This window comes from Brassica napus, chromosome C9 (genome assembly GCF_020379485.1).
Source record: "Brassica napus cultivar Da-Ae chromosome C9, Da-Ae, whole genome shotgun sequence".
Classification (NCBI taxonomy): Eukaryota; Viridiplantae; Streptophyta; class Magnoliopsida; order Brassicales; family Brassicaceae; genus Brassica; species Brassica napus.
This window is the reverse complement of record NC_063452.1, coordinates 20,547,871-20,559,169: the sequence shown is the minus strand read 5'-3', so window position 1 is coordinate 20,559,169 and position 11,299 is coordinate 20,547,871. Positions and strand designations below refer to the sequence as shown.

General features: G+C 38.2%; 1 long non-coding RNA gene across 3 annotated transcripts; it reads right to left on the bottom strand.

The window, feature by feature from the left end:
* Nucleotides 1-1,150: 1,150 nt before the first annotated feature.
* On the bottom strand, nt 1,151-4,647 carry LOC125592426. Of its 3 annotated transcripts, XR_007328411.1 has the most exons (8): nt 4,610-4,647; nt 3,647-3,944; nt 3,493-3,561; nt 2,935-3,061; nt 2,683-2,836; nt 1,818-2,601; nt 1,443-1,710; nt 1,151-1,338 (listed from the first exon to the last, which is right to left on the bottom strand). It is a non-coding gene; the product is annotated as an uncharacterized LOC125592426 (long non-coding RNA). The 3 variants fall into 3 exon arrangements; XR_007328410.1 differs by having other exon boundaries at nt 3,493-3,944; XR_007328412.1 differs by lacking the exon at nt 3,493-3,561.
* Between the last annotated feature and the right edge of the window lie 6,652 nt (nt 4,648-11,299).

Genomic DNA, 11,299 nt, shown 5'->3' with positions numbered 1-11,299 from the left:
AAGTGTCTTTTACCATTCATTAAAAGTGAAGATAAAAGTGATTAATGTAAACATGAAAAATTGTATAAATGTGATATTTGTGGCAATTTACTATATTTATTTAGCAAAACAAATTTGTAAACCAAAAATTAATGATGTTTTTCCAAAATACGGATCAAAATCTATTGATCTATTATAAAAATAAGTAAATAACAAACAATAATAAAGCTAACTGTTACAAGATATATAAATTTTTTCTAAAAACATTTTACTTCTTAATATTATTATTCAGTTTATTTTAAATATGTTTATGATATTAGATTAACATCTAATAATATTATTAAATCAAATTATAGTATAGTATACTATATTTTTTTATTGGATAACAATTTCTCATTGAAAGATCTAGTAATATTTATTTAAGGGTTTAAAATTGAATTATTATTATTATGATTAAATAAAATGAAAATGTTGATTCTGAAGATAAAATAGAAGTCATCAGTATGTGTGTCAAGTCCGGTCCATTTTATTCGTTGTAACAGTAGTCAATATCTGTTAAAACAACCAGATAATGGTATGTATGTCTCCTCTAAAGTTGCAGGAGCCGCATGGCGACCAAAACATGCCCCAACAACGACCTGCGATGGTAAGCTTTTTTATACACAATTACACACAATATTTGTTTTGTCTATGTAACGGCAGGTATTCCCTTTCTTTGTTGTCGGTTTCCAAGTACTTTATTCGTAGTGAAAAAAGGTATCCGTTTTAATTTTATAGTATATTTTTAATAAATAAAGAGGGTTACAGAAAATAGTATGTATATTTAAAACTGTTTTGGAAGGTTATTATTAACTAATAAATATTACTAAGGAAGACATAAAATGATCATCTTGTTTTAATTTTTCGATTATATAATAACATATGTTAAATATACTCAATTAAACCCAGCTGAAATCATATGTTATTTGATAATTTATTTTAATGTGTATACTAGTTATGATATTGTTGATATAAAAATCAGCGAAAAGCAGATCTCCATAAAAAATCTTTTGAATTTTAAGCTAATGAATTTGTAGTCGTGTTTTGTTATTAAGGCTGGTGCGCAGCATTGGCCAAGAGCTGGGAACCCTAGACAAACACGAGATAACCAGAAGCACGGCGCAAGTCAGGGTCTTTGTAGATGGTCTTAAACCTCTCATAAAGCAAACTATTGTTGAGTTTGACTCAGGAGAGGAGACTATGATTACCTTGGATTACGAAAGACTTGAAAACCACTGCACCATCTGCATGTGCCTGTCTCATGATAGCTCACAATGCCCCTCAAAAGCTCCTACAGAGTGGAATCCGGTAAAAGACCAGCTGCAACAAAGCGGTAACTTTCAGAGTCTTAGCAGAGAATCTAAACGACAAGACAAAAGAACTTCTCCACAGAAAGTCTCCAGCTACAGAAAAAAAGAACTCACCTCGGAACTCCCGTTTCAACAAAGAAGAGACATATATGGGAACATCTTCGGGGCGCGAGCAAGGACAAAACAAACAAGAATCCGTCCTCCTGAGAAGACAACTCAAACATCAGAAATCCCCCCAAGAGGTCTGTTAGTCGAAAGAAGAGAAGGCCACAAGGAATCTCACACAGTCTCCCCGCAGTACGTCCACTACAGAAAAACCAAATACCAGAGAAGGAATCTCACATAGTCTCCTCCCCAACACCGTTGAATACTCCGGTGCAACCTACGGTAAATTACGCAAACGTAAACGAGGCTTCGTTGCAACAAGTCCAACCTCACATTACAACAGAGACTATTATGGAAGAGCTACATGAAGCCACTCGTCAATACCTGAGCTGTGATGATCCAACCGAAGCAGCGGCTCGCAGACAAAGGGTTATGATAGGAGATGCAAAAGGAGAAATGGAGAAAGCGGCAGCCTCTATCTTAGCTGCAAATACAACCCACCGCCAGAACATAATAATCTCCCCAATACTGCAACAGCCTGGGAACAACTCTCAAAATCCCCCAGTTAGGAACCTACTACCGGGTCCGGAATCAAACTTCATCCCTGCAGAGGAAACTCAGATCAATACAAGCAATGATGCACCTAGAAATGAGGATAATCAGTTAAGACGGTTAGGGAGACAAAGAATCAAACCTGAGGCTTAGATCAGTAATAGTGAGCCCGAAAACACTACGTGGAGCAAGCTCCAAGAAGAGAAAGTTCATGGAGGCTCAAAAGTCACCAGCTAGAAGAGAATCATCCCCGGTCAACTCTCAGCAGCCCACAAACAAGGGATCACAAGGAACTTCTCACGCAGCTGGACCGTCAAACCTACGTCAACGACCAAGAGTTAAATTAATCCCAGCAATAACAAAAAAGGGGAAGGATTTTCACGATCCTCCACCCCGGGTTCCTTAGTCGTAGCAAGCTGGAACTGTTGTGGGTTGGGGAATCCCTCAACAGTCCAGCATTTAAAGGAGATTCATAAGGTGAACTTTCCTGATATCATCTTTCTGATGGAGACAAAAAACCTGATGCAGTAGTTCTGAAAGAACTCAGCTGGCTTTGTATTGATGACTACTGCATCGTCACACCACACTCCCCAGGAGGAGAAGGCTTATACTTGGGCTGGAAGAAAGACGTCAGTGTGTCAATATTATCAACTTCTCATAACTACATTGACACACGAATTACTTACAAGGGGATTACCTTTCATTCCACCTTTGTGTACGGGGACCAGATCAATCTAGGAGACAAGCGGTATGGAATGATATCTCAGACCTCAACCCTCCGTCTGGTGAGCCCTGGTTCTTGACAGGGGACTTCAATGAAATTGTAGACAACAACGAAAAGGCAGGAGGACCTGAAAGAGCAGAAGGAACGTTTTTGTCTACAAATGATCTCTTCGATTTAAAACACTCAGGGAATTTTCTATCATGGAGGGGCAAAAGAGGTACTCACCTAGTCCATTGTCGGTTAGATAGAGCTATCAGCAACAGCGACTGGACGGAACTGTATCCATCATGTAGACGCCAATACCTCCCATACGAAGGCTCAGACCACAGACCGCTACTCTCTTTTCTCGACACTACAAGAAAAAGGGAAATAAGATATTCAGATTCGACAGGAGATTGAATGAAAACTCTGAGGTCAAAGCCATAATCCACAACATATGGGTCTCATATTCCCATCTCTCAGTGGAAAACTGGTTGATAAAATGCAGGCATGCGATAATCAAATGGTGCCGAGCTTTCCACGAAAACAGTCAAGCACTCATTGCAAACCTAAGAGTTCAACTAGACACAGCCATGACTGACTCTAAACCAGATGATGGACTCATTCTAGACCTCAACAGACAACTCTTGACAGCTTATAAATCAGAAGAAATTTTTTGGGAACAGAGGAGTCGACAGTTGTGGCTATCTTTGGGAGATTCAAACACATGATATTTCCATGCTGTTACAAAGGGGAGGAGAGCTAGAAATAAACTTTCGGTAATCGAGGATTCAGAAGGTGTACCCTGGTTCGAGGAGGAACAAATCTCCAAGGTCATCTATGACTTCTACTCGGAACTCTTCACCTCGGTACCTCATGATGGAAATCAAACAGTCAACAAAGCTCTAAAACCCTGTGTAACTCAAGAAATGAATGAACAACTGATCCAAGACCCTACCGCAAACGAAATCAAGGACGCTCTGTTTGCTATCCATGCGGATAAGGCTCCAGGCCCTGATGGTTTCTCCGCAAGCTTCTTCCAAGCTAATTGGGAGGTGGTGGGGCCAGCCGTGGTTAGGGAGATCCAACAGTTCTTCCTCACAGGCTCCATCTCCACGTCAATGAACACCACACACATCAGGCTGATTCCTAAGGTCACATCTCCGAAGGTGGTGGCAGAATACAGACCCATTGCTCTCTGCAACGATTTCTTCAAGATCATCTCAAAATTGCTATCTCACCGGTTAAAGGTCATCCTGCATATGATTATATCAAAAAATCAATCAACTTTCGTGGCTGGGAGAGCCATTGCAGACAATGTACTAATCACTCATGAGGTCTTACACTATCTAAAAAGCTCTACTGCTCAAAAAAGTGTCCTATAGCTGTCAAAACTGACATGAGTAAGGCTTATGACCGGGTAGAATGGGACTTCATCTCACTGGTGCTCACAAGACTCGGGTTTCATACAAAATGGACTAATCTGATCCTACAATGTATCACTACAGTCACATACTCTTTCCTGATAAATGACACAGTGTACGGGAAGGTTTAACCCCACAGAGGCATACGCCAGGGTGACCCTCTCTCCCCATACATATTTATACTATGTGGCGAGGTTTTATCAGGATTATGCAAACATCACGAGCTAAAGGGTACACTATCAAGAGTGAGAGTGGCTAGAGGATGTCCACGGATTAATCATCTGCTGTTTGCAGATGATACTATGTTTTTCTGCTACTCTACCCCTAGCAACTGTGAAGTCCTAAGCAATATCTTATTGGAATATGAGCAAGCTTCGGGACAGAAAATAAACACCACCAAATCATCGATCACATTCTCATCAAAGACCCCACAGAACGTGAAAGAGGAAGCTATGCGTATTTTAAACATCTCAAAAGAAGGGGGAACAGGAAAGTACATGGGGCTGCCTGAGCATTTTGGTAGGAGAAAGAGAGACATCTTCACGTCCATAGTGGACCGTATCAGACTGAAAGCTTCCAGCTGGTCGACTAGGCGCCTCTCAAAGGCAGGGAAGATGACAATGATGCAGTCAGTTCTTACAGCTATCCCTAACCACTCTATGTCTTGCTTTCAGCTGCCTGTAAGCCTGTGCAAGAGAATTCAGTCAGTGTTGACGAGATTTTGGTGGGACGACAACGATGAAAAGAAAAAAATGTGTTGGGTCTCATGGACAGAGCTTACCAAGCCAAAAGCACAAGGAGGTCTCGGATTTAGAGACATACAACTCTTCAATCAAGCTCTCCTAGCAAAGATCGCATGGCGACTGCTGATCTCTCCAAACAGCCTGCTATCGAGAACTCTACTAGGGAAATATTGCCATAGCAAGAGCTTCCTCGATGCCTATCCTCCGGCCTCCTGCTCCCATGGATGGAGAGGAATACTCCACGGCCGTCCCATATCAGTAGACGCTCAAGACCTTCGGGTATCTGACCTATTAACTACAGATCTGAAATGGAACACAAAGAGAATCACAGAGCTGTTACCTAATGTAGATCAGGAGATCCAAAGCCTCCATCCGAGTGAAGCTGGCATAGAAGATACCTATGTATGGCAATCCTTAACCTCTGGTGTCTACACTACAAGCTCAGGATACCAGGCAACCACTTCCTATGGAGAACCATACGCCCACCCAAGAGGAATCAATTGGTGGACGGATGTATGGTCAATCAGAGCTTCCCCCAAGCTGAAGGTGTTCTTATGGTCCGTTATGCAAAATGCTCTCCCAACAGGCGACAACCTCCAGAGGAGAAACATCAATCAGAACGTATCATGTCATAGATGTGGGCAACATGAAACGTCTCTGCATCTTTTCTTCCAGTGTTCCTTCTCTCAAAATGTTTGGAGCTTGATCCCCTTGACCCCTGCAGTTCACACAGCTGCGTTACAGAATATTGAGGAGGGTATCTTACTATTTAGAAAGATAACCTGTTTACCCCCTACAGGGATCACAGAAAGCATACTACCTTGGGTGTGTTGGGTAATCTGGACAGCTCGCAATCAACTGATATTTGAAGACAGAGGAAGCTCAGCAGTAGAAGTAGCGACCAAAAGCCTAGCATTGGCTCGAGAATGAAATACATCACAAGTTCCTGCAAAACCGAAGCAAGTACAACTGAATTCAACCAATATATCACGATCAATGCAAATCAGACCCGACACAACTTACTGTAAGGTAGACGCATCTTGGGATAAAGCTTCAAATTCTGCAGGTTTTGTTTGGATCTTCAACGGACCCCCACTGTCGGAACCGGTACGAGGATCACAAGCCCAACGATTCGTCAATTCCCCCCCTAATGGCGGAGGCTCTAGCAATCAGATTCAGCCTTCGCGTGGCAGCATCCCTCGAGATTCAACATCTTAGGGTTTGCTCCGACTGTCAGACTCTCATTCGAGCTATCAATAACAAAGCTATGGTTTCAGAGATCTTTGGTGTTGTGGCAGACATCAATCATCTCCCATCTCTGTTTATCTCAATTTCTTTTGCTTTCATTCCACGATCTCAGAACTCTGAGGCGGATGCTTTGGCAAAGCATGCCCTCTCGTCTTTCTCCCTTGTAATGGGCCCTATAGTGGGCTAAAACAATGTTTGGGTTCTAATATGAAGTATTTTATTGACAAAAAAAAGGCTGGTAAGCTATCTTGAAGTCTTAAAATGTTCTTCTTAGGGTTGCGAATTCCTTAAATTCAGTTGAAAAGCTTGATCGTAACGTTGGTTCTTCAATTATCAAATCGGGTTCTTGCAATCCATTCAAAAAATTATCAGATTGAGTAAAGTAACATTTTTCCATTGCAAAAAATATATTTACAGCCCCGTATGTAAAGATGACACTCGCCTACTTTGGTTCTTTGTACACAAAGCTGGGTTTGACTTAAATAGTCTTTCCAAACTCATTCACCACTAATATATTGTGATTCAAGAGTCCATAATTCATCCACCATATATTTTCTACACGCTTTCTGCCTGAGAAGTCATTGAATGATGTTTTGATTGCACTTCCCCTATGGATGTTGGATGTTTCATTTGCTGTAAAACATGTTTGATTGACATTCACCCTCCGCATGCCTAACGAGCTCTTAAGGATATCTTTTGATTCGGTCAATAGTTTATCATTCCAAACTTTTCAGAGACACCAAATTATCCACGGATAAAGATTTCTATCCAACTCCAGATGCTCAATATCGTTTTTTCGGCCAAAAGAGGTAATCCAAGTTAGAATAAACACTAGATACCAGAAAAATCGATGGCCAGCATGGCGTACATGCATAAATCATCAGAATCCAAGGATCCTCTTAAGCTCTAATCTCAAAGCCGTAATACATCTTTTGTCTAATTTCTTAAGTCAATAATGGTTTAGCTGCTGAAATATTTGTCCATACGTAAGAAGAGAAATTAGTAGGACTTGCTCGCAAATTAGAACTAAGTCTGTAATATTTTCCACACAACACTCTTGTGAGAAGAGAGTCTAGGAATTGTACTAGCCATCATAAGGTTTTGGCCAACAACGCCATGTTAAATTCATGGATCAAATGGAAACCATGAAACCTTCATATTTTGGACTTCATATTTTCTCATGTGTTTCCCAATGGATCCCTTTTTGGTGGATTTGATTTCCACCAGAACCGTGCAATTACACTTACAAGTTTTTCACAAATATCTAAAAAAAAGTAAAAAGCTAGACATGACATAGGTCGGAAGAGCTAATTCAATAGATTTTATCAGAATTTTCTTTCTTTCTTTTGACAACCATCGTGCCAACCACCCATTAACTTTATGTTTTAACCGCTCCTTTATGAATTTAAAATCTAAATCTAAACCTTAAGTCTAAATTAGTTAACCCCATGAGTAGGAATGTCAAACAGGTTGATCCGTCCTGTCTCGTCCCGTACCGCAGCGGGTTCGTCTTCGAGCGGGTCACGGCGGGTGGGGTCCGCGCGGGCTGCGGTCCTTAAAATGGCTGACCAAACCCGTACCGTAAAATATGTAGGCCTTTGCATATCGGCCCGCGGGACATAGAATTACAAACGGACATATGGTTCCTGGACGCTTCAAGACATGATTCATGACGCTTTATCAGCTTCATGACGCTTTATCAGCTTCATGACGCATCAGTAAGTGAGTCTAGTCGAGGATTGAACTGAATAAGGCAATTCACTTGTTAGTTGAAGATTTTAGTTGGATCAAAACACAACACTAGTTTAGTTACTTTTGTTACACTCCAAACATGTTAAAAATATACAATGCTTTAGTTGCTGAATCCAAATATTATAACTCATAAGTTCATAACAAATGCTTTAGTTTTCTGAATCCAAAATCAAATAAAATCAAACACCAAATCAAAGATGCTAATCCCAAAAGTAAATAAAAAGAAAACACCAAAACACACTTCTTGTTCTTCAACTTTATCACCAACAAGCGACAAACAGAAGGAGATTTCTCTTTTTCACCATCAACTTCATCTTCTGCAAATAAGAATAATAGAAGTTAATTAAATATATATTGAAACCTAAAACTCCAAAATATATGATAATGTGAACAAATACATATAGGCAAAACTATGAAAAACCCATGGCGGGAACTAGATCTTCTTCTTCAGTGGAAAGTGAGTTTTCAAACTTCTTATGATGGCTCGAAGAAGCTCCACTGGTGCAGATCGAAGGTGCTTGGGTGACAGAAGCATCATCGACCCTGAAACCACCATAATCGGAGCTCCATAACGCCGAATCGCCTTCTCTCTCTCTCTATCTCTCTCTCTCTCTCTCTCTCTCTCTCTCTCTCTCTCTCTCTCTCTTCTCTCTATCTCAATATTTTAGGTGAAAGCAGAAATGGGGACTTAGCATTGCGGGTCTTCAAAATCCCGCAGGTTAACCTGTAGCCCATCCCGCTTTCGGCCCGTCCCGCGAGGATGATATTTATCGGAGAATCCAGATCGTTATGGACAGCCGAAAACCTTTAAGATTTTCAAGAAAGATCAGCTCTAAGAATAGTCTTCATCGACAATCTGCTCTCAGCTTACAAGAACAAACATACAAAAGTTATAATGAAAAGTTCCAAGCGTAAGTACAAACTGCAAGTCATCGTCATTTTCAAAATAAAATAAGAACCAATCGTTTCCCACATCATTTGCAGTGATCTTATCCCAACATTGCATAAATCCGATAAGTTTCTTAACATTTTGTTTTTTTCCGGATTCAGGAATTTGTCAATAAGGGACAAGCCATATTCTCTAATTAAATTATCATCTGCTTGATCTGTGAGTTGAATCGGTTTATCATCATCAATGATGATTCCTTTACCTTTATAACCCGTCACTGAAGAATTTCCTCTGATGATTGTAATGTAACGCATGTTTCTATGATAAAAATTACTAGTGAAGACTGTAAGATTTTACTTTCTGGATCGTAAAAAGGATACCAGATCGATTTGTTTGGTTTGGAATGAAGTTTGGTTTGATAATTTTTGGTTCGGTATGGTCTTCTTTTTTCTAATTATTATATTTATTAGAAAATTTGCTATTTTTACATTCAAAATGTATAGAGAAAAGTGCTAAATACGGGGCTACTAAACAGAAATATAGAATATAAATATTGAATCAATAATTGTATTATATGATGAAAGATTTAAATATCCATAATGAGATTGTGGAAGTGTGGTTGCAGCTGGGATGGTGGACCGCGATGACAGCAATGGAAGTCGCACTTTCTTTGGGATCTCTCACTACCTTTTGCACTATTATGTAAAAACTCATTTTCTATCTCATTGTTGTTTTTTCTTATATACTTAGCCAAGAAACATACAATAAGTTTAAATTGGCAGACTACGAGATAATAGAGTAATATTAGAGAAATTCTTGGGTTCACCCCCTAGGTTCACCAACCAATAGTGTTTGAGTATTTGATATTTGATATCTTTTAAAAAAGGAAATAAAATTGAATATCCAAATTAGATTATATTTTTAAAATAAAATAATAAAAATACATAAAAAAAGTTACAAAAAATAAATAAATTAATATTGTTAAATCTTCAGCAAAATACTAAACTCTATACCCTAAATCCTAAACCCTAAACCCTAAACGTTAAACCTTAAACTTTGGATAAACTCTAAACCGTTGGAAAATCTTAAACCCTAAATCATACATTAAAAACTAAATTTTACTAACACTAAACCCTAAATCCTAATCACTAAACCCTAAACCCTTGGGTAAACCCTAAATCCTTGGGTAAACTCTGAACCCTTGGATAAATCATAAACTCTAGGGTTTAATTTTAAATATTTTTGATTTAGAGTTTATGATTTATCCAAGGGTTCAGGATTTATCCAAGGGTTTAGGGTTTAGTGATTAGGGTTTAGGGTTTAGTGTTATTAAGATTTAGTTTTTAATGTATGATTTAGGGTTTAAAATTTTCTAATGGTTTACGGTTTATCCAAGATTTAAGGTTTATAATTTAGGGTTTGGAGTTTAGGATTTAGGGTATAGGATTTAGTATTTTGCTAAAAGTTTATCAATATTTATTTATTTATTTATTTTAACTATTTTTATGTATTTTTATTGTTTTATTTTAAAAATATAATCTTATTTGGAAATTCAATTTTGTTTCCTTTTTTAAAAGATATCAAATATCAAATACTCAAACACTATTGGTTGGTGAATCTAGAGGTAGGGGGTGAACCCAAGAATTTCTCGTAATATTACTACCTTGATATCAAATAGTATGTTAAACATGTAATGCAAATCAAGGACATGTAGCTTAATCTGTTGATTTGGTTTCAATTTGAATCTTATATTTGAGTAAGGGAGACTGGCGGATCTAGAATATATAATGAGTGTGGGCGAAAACAGTAGAAACAGGCAAAGGATTATTTGAACCTTGGTTCAATGGGTGCAAACATAGGTTTTTACCAACTAAGCTGCAACATACAAATGAAATTTGGTGCATTTAAATAAAGTTGTATTTTTTACTTAGGGCTGCTGCCCCCTTCATACGCTACCTAGATCCGCCAATGAGAGAGAGAGCGACAAAAAGAAGAAAGTTGATAACGGATAAGTTTTCAGCAGTCTTTTGTAGGTATGGTTAAATTTGTTGAAATATGTTGATAGATAACGGAAGTCAGTTGAATTCTAATTTAGGGCATTACTGATGCTGTGTGTTCCGGAGGAAAGTTTGGACATAAATGAACCATCTGATTCTAAGAGAAGGTTCTTACTTAATTATAAATATACTAGTGGTTGGCTTGCCCTACGGACGGAAAGTTGTATTAATTTACGAAGCATTTAAACGATTAGTGCAGACTGAAAAGGATATTATAAAGAACAAATAATGAGATCATATTGTTATTTTTAATAAATATTTTTTGGTTATATTCGTTAGTTATTTCAGTAATATATTTATTTTTATTTTTTAGTTCTGTTGTTTGGTTATATGTGTGAATTGTAAATTTCAAGGGATCGATTTTTATTGAAGGTAAGGAGATTGAATCTTAGAATCACTATATGGCTAAATTTATAATATGGTACTTAAAATTGTTCGAAAGAGAGCAGTACTCAGTTTGGAAAAGCTAATTTTATATGTTTCTTTTACTTTAAGTTA